General features: G+C 42.8%; 1 pseudogene; it reads left to right on the top strand.

Moving 5' to 3' along the window:
• Nucleotides 1–348: 348 nt before the first annotated feature.
• LOC100682883 lies at nucleotides 349–1,549 on the top strand (annotated as a pseudogene).
• The last annotated feature ends 7,812 nt before the right edge of the window (nucleotides 1,550–9,361 follow it).

Raw genomic sequence — 9,361 nt, 5'->3', positions numbered from 1 at the left:
ACAAACATGCATACTACATAATCATACTCAGTAACAAATACAAACTTGATACATGCAGCAACTTCGATGAATCTCAAGGGCATGCTAGATGAAAAACAGTGAGTTCCAAAGTGTATGGTTTCATTTATATAAGTTTGAACGACAAAGTTATAGAAATGGAGAACAGCAGATCAGAGGGTGCCAGGGGTTAGGGACCAACGTGGTTAGAGTGGGAAGGAAGTTCATATGGCTATAAAAAGGCAACATGAGGGAACTTTCCAGAATGCTCGGTGAGACGCGGAGGAGTGGCAGCTGCCCGAGCTGCGCTCAGCAACGTGCTCCTTCCCGCTTCGTCACACCAGCCTCGGCCTTCTCACCAGCTATAGAAAATGGTGAAAGAAACCACTTACTATGATGTTTTGGGGGTCAAACCCAATGCCACCCAGGAGGAATGGAAAAAGACTTACAGGAAACTGGCCTTGAAGTACCACCCTGATAAGAATCCAAATGAAGGAGAGAAGTTTAAACAAATTTCTCAAGCTTATGAAGTACTCTCTAATGCAAAGAAAAGGAAATTATATGACGAAGGAGGAGAACAGGCAATTAAAGAAGGTGGAGCTGGTGGTGGTTTTGGCTCCCTCATGGACATCCTTGATATGTTTTTTGGAGGAGGAGGCAGGATGCAGAGAAAACGGAGAGGTAAAAATGTTGTACATCAGCTCTCAGTAACCTTAGAAGATTTATGTAATGGTGCAACAAGAAAACTATCTCTGCAAAAGAATGTGATTTGCGATAAATGTGAAGGCCGAGGTAGTAAGAAAGGAGCAGTCAAATGTTGTTCCAATTGCAGAGGTACTGGAATGCATCAGATAGGACCTGGAATGGTTCAGCAAATTCAGTCTGTGTGCATGGAGTGCCAGGGCCATGGGGAACAGATCAGTCCTAAAGATAGATGTAAAAACTGCAATGGAAGGAAGATAGTTTGAGAGAAGAAGATTCTAGAAGTGCATATTGACAAAGGCATGAAAGATGTCCAGAAGATAACATTCCATGGTGAGGGAGACCAAGAACCAGGACTGGAACCAGGAGATATTATCATTGTTTTAGATCAGAAGGACCATGCTGTTTTTACTCGACGAGAAGATCTTTTCATGTGTATGGATATACAGCTGGTTGAAGCCCTGTGTAGCTTTCAAAAGCAAATATCTACTCTTGACAACCCAATCATCGTCATCACCTTTCATCCAGGTCATATTGTCAGGCATGGGGATATCAAGCAAGGGTGCTAAACGAAGGCATGCCAATTTGTCATAGACCATATGAGAAGGGTCGCCTAATCATCGAATTTAAGGTAAACTTCCCTGAGAATGGCTTTCTCTCTCCTGATAAACTTTCTTTGCTAGAAAAACTCCTACATGAGAGGAAGGAAGTAGAAGAAACTGATGAAATGGACCAGGTAGAACTGGTGGACTTTGATCCCAATCAGAAAAGACAGTGCCATTACAATGGGGAAGCATATGAGGATGATGAACATCATCCTAGGGATGGTGTTCAGTGTCAGACCTCTTAATGGGGCCAGTGAATAACACTGCTGCTGGCATTTTATATGCAGTAGTGAATGAATGAAGGACTATAATCGTAGCTCACTACTTGCTATTGTTTTTGTTTTAATATTCAACTATAGTAGTGTTTTAAAAGTTAAATGAAGAATAAGCTCAAATATAAGAGCTCAAAATAGGCAACATGAAAAAAATAGGCAACATAAGTTATCCTTAGTGTGACAGAACTATTCTGTATATTATCTGTGGTTGTATACACAAGAATTGACATATGTGATAAAATTGTATAACAGTAAATATACACATATACACAAATGACTACAAGTCTGAATAACACTGTATCAATGTCAATATCCTACTTGTGATATTGTACTATATAGTCTTCACAGAAACAGTAAAGTGTACAGGAGATCTTTGTATAATTTTTACAACTGCATATGAATGTACAATTATTTCAATAAAATTACTACCACAAAAAATTCTACTAATATTTTTCCCTTTTTCATCTTTAGCATCATAATAGCTTATTTACTGGCTGCTAATAATGTTTGGACAAGGCCTCAGATAATGAATAGCTATGGGCCACTGGTTCAAACTAAGCTGAAGTAGATATGATTTTTTTAAATAATAAATTTATTTTTTATTGGTGTTCAATTTGCCAACATACAGAATAACACCCAGTGCTCATCCCGTCAAGTGTCCCCCTCAGTGCCCGTCACCCATTCACCCCCACCCCCTGCCCTCCTCCCCTTCCACCACCCCTAGTTCGTTTTTTGATGCTTCTGATCTTCAGAGATGTTGATCACACTGGGATACTATTACACTTTCCTAAGAAGTCATCTGACATCCTGTGAATTCCTTGGTACTGTCAATGTGTAATCAGGCTGCATGACCACTTCATAAGTGTGGTATACAAGGCTAAGGAAGGGACTGGGTAAATACCAGCTTGAAAGAAATAATTGGAAGAGTTGGACTATTTTCCCTGAGATAAGGAGACATAAAGGATAGGACCCCTGAGTTCAGATCCCTAAAGGAATTTTTGGGGGCAAAAGAAGTAGCCATGTTCTCTGAGGTTCTAAGTGTGAGCAAACATAGGATCAGCAGTAAACTTCAGGGGTGCTTTATAGGTGCAGATATAGGTTTAGCAGAAAGAAAGACTAGCTGAGCTGCCCAGTAATATTTACTGCTTTTACATGTGGAGAGTGCCCTATTTTTGGAAGGATTTAAGCAGAAGTAATTGAACATCTTTCAGAAATGAGGAAATTTCTTTTCAATGTACAAATTCTAACACCAAAGTAATCATGTGAAGCTAGGTTGCTAGTGCTTTATCTCAATACATCTCTGATTCCTTCATTGACTTGCTGTTTTTTTCCTAATTGAAACCCTCTCTTCCTTGGTGATTGATTGGAAGAGAAATAGAAGTACTCTGATGTCTTGGGATCAGTATTCTATGTAGACTAGAATATCTTTACAGAAAAGTTCAAGCTACTATTGTTTGTGGGAGCATGTAGGGACACAGAACCCCTCATTAACTTCCTGAACTAATTTGAGAGACTGATGTGGATGCAGGATAACCATGGCCAGCTTTTAGTTCTGGCATTTCTGCATTATATGAAATATAGTTGTTTCCATATCTGATTTTCCTAATAAATTGTGAGCTCCTTCAGGGACACCATGTCTGTCTTTTCTGTGTGTTCTTTCTTCATCTAGAACCTTACACATAGTGGCTACTTGATAGTTCCTCCATAAAGAGTTTCTTAGACATGATCAGATTGTTTGTGGTATAGTGTGTATACCAAATACTAGGCTGGCATTTTTTTCACAGAGGGAAGAGGGAGCTGGCTCCCAGATTTTTTTTTTTTTGCACAACACCTAAAACAAATACTGTGACAATTTCTAAAAGTATCTTCCACGACTTCCTTCATTTAAAGACAGCCAGGGAGATAAAATGATATTCTTAAGAACTGAGCTTTTGGGGCAGCCCGAGTGGCTCAGTGGTTTAGTGATGCCTTTGGTCCAGGGCATGATACTGAAGACCCAGGATCAAGTCCCACGACGGGCTCCCTGCATGGAGCCTGCTTCTCCCTCTGCCTGTGTCTCTGCCTCTCTCTCTCTCTGTTTCTCATGAGTAAATAAATAAAAATCTTAAAAAAAGAACTGAGCTTTATTTTAATAAATTAATTTTTTATTGGTGTTCAATTTACCAACATACAGAATAACACCCAGTGCTCATCCCGTCAAGTGTCCCCCTCAGTGCCTGTCATGCACTCAACACCCCCCCCCCCGCCCTCCTCCCCTTCCACCACCCCTAGTTCATTTCCCAGAGTTAGGAGTCTTTATGTTCTGTCTCCCTTTCTGATATTTCCCACACATTTCTTCTCCCTTCCCTTCTATTCCCTTTCACTATTATTTATGTTCCCCAAATGAATGAGAACATATAATGTTTGTCCTTCTCTGATTGACTTACTTCACTCAGCATAATACCCTCCAGTTCCATCCACGTTGAAGCAAATGGTGGGTATTTGTCGTTTCTAATGGCTGAGTAATATTCCATTGTGTACATAAACCACATCTTATTTATCCATTCATCTTTCGATGGACACCGAGGCTCCTTCCACAGTGTGGCTATTGTGGACATTGCTGCTAGAAACATCGGGGTGCAGGTGTCCGGGCGTTTCATTGCATCTGAATCTCTGGAGTAAATCCCCAACAGTGCAATTGCTGGGTCGTAGGGCAGGTCCATTTTTAACTCTTTGAGGAACCTCCACACAGTTTTCCAGAGTGGCTGCACCAGTTCACATTCCCACCAACAGTGTAAGAGGGTTCCCTTTTCTCCGCATCCTCTCCAACATTTGTTGTTTCCTGCCTTCTTAATTTCTCCCATTCTCACTGGGGTGAGGTGATATCTCATTGTGGTTTTGATTTGTATTTCCCTGATGGCAAGTGATGTGGAGCATTTTCTCATGTGCATGTTGGCCATGTCTATGTCTTCCTCTGTGAGATTTCTCTTCATGTCTTTTGCCCATTTCATGATTGGATTGTTTGTTTCTTTGGTGTTGAGTTTAAGAAGTTCTTTATAGATCTTGGAAACTAGCCCTTTATCTGATACGTCATTTGCAAATATCTTCTCCCATTCTGTAGGTTGTCTTTTAGTTTTGTTGACTGTATCCTTTGCTGTGCAAAAGCTTCTTATCTTGATGAAGTCCCAATAGTTCATTTCTGCTTTTGTTTCTTTTGCCTTCGTGGATGTATCTAGCAAGAAGTTACTGTGGCCAAGTTCAAAAAGGGTGTTGCGTGTGTTCTCCTCTAGGATTTTGATGGACTCTTGTCTCACATTTAGATCTTTCATCCATTTTGAGTTTATCTTTGTGTATGGTGAAAGAGAGTGGTCTAGTTTCATTCTTCTGCATGTGGAGATGTCCAATTTTCCCAGCACCATTTATTAAAGAGACTGTCTTTCTTCCAATGGATAGTCTTTCCTCCTTTATCGAATATTAGTTGACCATAAAGTTCAGGGTCCACTTCTGGGTTCTCTATTCTGTTCCATTGATCTATGTGTCTCTTTTTGTGCCAGTACCACACTGTCTTGATGACCACAGCTTTGTAGTACAACCTGAAATCTGGCATTGTGATGCCCCCAGCTATGGTTTTCTTTTTTAAAATTCCCCTGGCTATTCGGGATCTTTTCTGATTCCACACAAATCTTAAAATAATTTGTTCTAACTCTCTGAAGAAAGTCCATGGTATTTTGATAGGGATTGCATTAAACGTGTAAATTGACCTGGGTAACATTGACATTTTCAAAATATTAATTCTGCCAATCCATGAGAATGGAATATTTTTCCATCTCTTTGTGTCTTCCTCAATTTCTTTCAGAAGTGTTCTATAGTTTTTAGGGTATAGATCCTTTACCTCATTGGTTAGGTTTATTCCGAGGTATCTTATGCTTTTGGGTGCAATTGTAAATGGGATTGACTCCTTAATTTCTCTTTCTTCAGTCTCATTGTTAGTGTATAGAACTGACACTGACTTCTGGGCATTGATTTTGTATCCTGCCACGCTACCGAATTGCTGTATGAGTTCTAGCAATCTTGGGGTGGAGGCTTTTGGGTTTTCTATGTAGAGTATCATGTCATTGGCGAAGAGGGAGAGTTTGACTTCTTCTTTGCCAATTTGAATGCCTTTAATGTCTTTTTGTTGTCTGATTACTGAGGCTAGGACTTCCAGGACTATGTTGAATAGCAGTGGTGAGAGTGGACATCCCTGTCTTGTTCCTGATTTTAGGGGAAAGGCTCCCAGTGCTTCCCCATTGAGAATGATATTTGCTGTGGGCTTTTCGTAGATGGCTTTTAAGATGTCGAGGAAGTTCCCTCTATCCCTACACTCTGAAGAGTTTTGATCAGGAATGGATGCTGTCTTTTGTCAAATGCTTTCTCTGCATCTAATGAGAGGATCATATGGTTCTTGGTTTTTCTCTTGCTGATATGATGAATCACATTGATTGTTTTATGAGTGTTGAACCAGCCTTGTGTCCCGGGGATAAATCCTACTTGGTCATGGTGAATAATTTTCTTAATGTGCTGTTGGATCCTATTGGCTAGTATCTTGTTGAGAATTTTTGCATCCATGTTCATCAGGGATATTGGTCTGTAATTCTCCTTTTTGGTGGGGTCTTTGTCTGGTTTTGGAACTAACTTGATGCTGGCCTCATAGAACGAATTTGGAAGTACTCTACCTCTTTCTATCTTTCCAAAGAGCTTTAGTAGAATAGGTATGATTTCTTGTTTAAACGTTTGGTAGAATTCCCCTGGGAAGCCATCTGGCCCTGGACTCTTGTGTCTTGGGAGGTTTTTGATGACTGCTTCAATTTCCTCCCTGGTTATTGGCCTGTTCAGGTTTTCTATTTCTTCCTGTTCCAGTGTTGGTAGTTTGTGGCTTTCCAGGAATGCGTCCATTTCTTCTAGATTGCCTAATTTATTGGCGTATAGCTGTTCATAATATGTTTTTAAAATCGTTTGTATTTCCTTGGTGTTGGTAGTGATCTCTCCTTTCTCATTCATGATTTTATTCATTTGAGTCTTCTCTCTCTTCTTTTTAATAATTGTGGCTAATGGTTTATCTATCTTATTAATTCTTTCAAAAAACCAACTCCTGGTTCTGTTGATCTGTTCCACAGTTCTTCTGGTCTCGATTTCATTAAGTTCTGCTCAAATTTTAATTAACTCTCTTCTTCTGCTGGGCGTAGGGTCCATCTGCTGTTTTTTCTCTAGCTCCTTTAGGTGTAAGGTTAGCTTTTGTATTTGAGTTCTTTCCAGTTTTTGAATGGATGCTTGTATTGCGATGTATTTCCCCCTCAGGACTGCTTTTGCCGCATCCCAAAGATTTTGAACGGTTGTATCTTCATTCTCATTAGTTTCCATGAACATTTTTAATTCTTCCTTAATTTCCTGGTTGACCGGGGGGGAGGAGCAAGATGGCGGAAGAGTAGGGTCCCCAAATCACCTGTCTCCACCAAACTACCTAGAAAACCTTCAAATTATCCTGAAAATCTATGAATTCGGCCTGAGATTTAAAGAGAGACCAGCTGGAATGCTACAGTGAGAAGAGTTCGCGCATCTATCAAGGTAGGAAGACGGGGAAAAAGAAATAAAGGAACAAAGGCCTCCAAGGGGGAGGGGCCCCGCGAGGAGCCGGGCTGAGGCCGGGGCGAGTGTCCCCAGGACAGGAGAGCCCCGTCCCGGAGGAGCAGGAGCTGCACCGACCTTCCCGGGCGGAAAGGGGCTCGCGGGGAGCTGGAGCAGGACCCAGGAGGGAGGGGATGCCCTCGGGCTCCCGGGGACAGTAACAGCAACTGCGCACCCAGGAGAGTGCGCCGAGCTCCCTAAGGGCTGCAGCGCGCATGGCGGGACCCGGCGGGACCCGGAGCAGCTGAAGGGGCTCGGGCGGCGGCTCCGCGGAGGGGGCTGCGCGGCCCCGGGAGCAGCTCGGAGGGGCTCGGGCAGAGTAAGAGGCTCCGTGCGGAGGGGGCTGCGCGGTTCCAGGAGCAGCTCGGAGGGACTTGGGCGGCGGCTCCGCGGAGGGGGCTGCGCGGCCCGGGAGCGCGAATCCAACAGCGCAGGCCCCGGAGCACAGGGCGCCGGGACACAGCCCAGGATCCCGCCTCCCCCGGGACAGGCAGAGGCCGGGAGGGCCCAGGACAGCAAGGACGCTCCTGCCCCAGCTGAGCAGATCAGCGGCCCCGCCCCGGAGCCTCCAGGCCCTGCAGACGGAGTTCCTGCCGGAGCTGAATCCAGGTTTCCAGAGCTGCCCCGCCACTGGGGCTGTTCCTCCTGCGGCCTCACGGGGTAAACAACCCCCACTGAGCCCTGCACCAGGCAGGGGCACAGCAGCTCCCCCAACTGCTAACACCTGAAAATCAGCACAACAGGCCCCTCCCCCAGAACACCAGGTAGACGGACAACTTCCAGGAGAAGCCAAGGGTCTTAAAGTACACAGAATCAGAAGATACTCCCCGGTGGTTCTTTTTTTTGTTTGTTTTTGTTTTTGTTTTTGTTTTGTTTTGCTTTTTGATTTGTTTCCTTCCCCCACCCCCTTTTTTTCTCCTTTCTTTTTCTTTCTCTTTTTCTTCTTTTTTTTTTCCTTTTCTTCCCTTTTTTTTCTCTTTCTCTTTTCTTTCCTTCTTTCTCTCCTCTCTTTTTCTCTTTTTCCCAATACAACTTGCTTTTGGCCACTCTGCACTGAGCAAAATGACTAGAAGGAAAACCTCACCTCAAAAGAAAGAATCAGAAACAGTCCTCTCTCCCACAGAGTTACAAAATCTGGATTACAATTCAATGTCAGAAAGCCAATTCAGAAACACTATTATACAGCTACTGGTGGCTCTAGAAAAAAGTATAAAGGACTCAAGAGACTTCATGACTGCAGAATTTAGAGCTAATCAGGCAGAAATTAAAAATCAATTGAATGAGATGCAATCCAAACTAGAAGTCCTAACGACGAGGGTTAACGAGGTGGAAGAACGAGTGAGTGACCTAGAAGACAAGTTGATAGCAAAGAGGGAAACTGAGGAAAAAAGAGACAAACAATTAAAAGACCATGAAGATAGATTAAGGGAAATAAACGACAGCCTGAGGAAGAAAAACCTACGTTTAATTGGGGTTCCCGAGGGCACCGAAAAGGACAGAGGATCAGAAAGTGTACTTGAACAAATCATAGCTGAAAACTTTCCTAATCTGGGAAGGGAAACAGGCATTCAGATCCAGGAAATAGAGAGATCCCCCCCTAAAATCAATAAAAACCGTTCAACACCTCGACATTTAATTGTGAAGCTTGCAAATTCCAAAGATAAGGAGAAGATCCTTAAAGCAGCAAGAGACAAGAAATCCCTGACTTTTATGGGGAGGAGTATTAGGGTAACAGCAGACCTCTCCACAGAGACCTGGCAGGCCAGAAAGGGCTGGCAGGATATATTCAGGGTCCTAAATGAGAAGAACATGCAACCAAGAATACTTTATCCAGCAAGGCTCTCATTCAAAATGGAAGGAGAGATAAAGAGCTTCCAAGACAGGCAGCAACTAAAAGAATATGTGACCTCCAAACCAGCTCTGCAAGAAATTTTAAGGGGGCCTCTTAAAATTCCCCTTTAAGAAGAAGTTCAGTGGAACAGTCCACAAAAACAAAGACTGAATAGATATCATGATGACACTAAACTCCTATCTCTCAATAGTAACTCTGAATGTGAACGGGCTTAATGACCCCATCAAAAGGCGCAGGGTTTCAGACTGGATAAAAAAGCAGGACCCATCTATTTGCTGTCTACAAGA

The sequence above is a fragment of the Canis lupus genome, chromosome X, assembly GCF_011100685.1.
Source record: "Canis lupus familiaris isolate Mischka breed German Shepherd chromosome X, alternate assembly UU_Cfam_GSD_1.0, whole genome shotgun sequence".
Taxonomy (NCBI): Eukaryota; Metazoa; Chordata; class Mammalia; order Carnivora; family Canidae; genus Canis; species Canis lupus.
The sequence above is the reverse complement of the archived record's forward strand: the minus strand, read 5'-3'. Positions and strand labels throughout refer to the sequence as shown.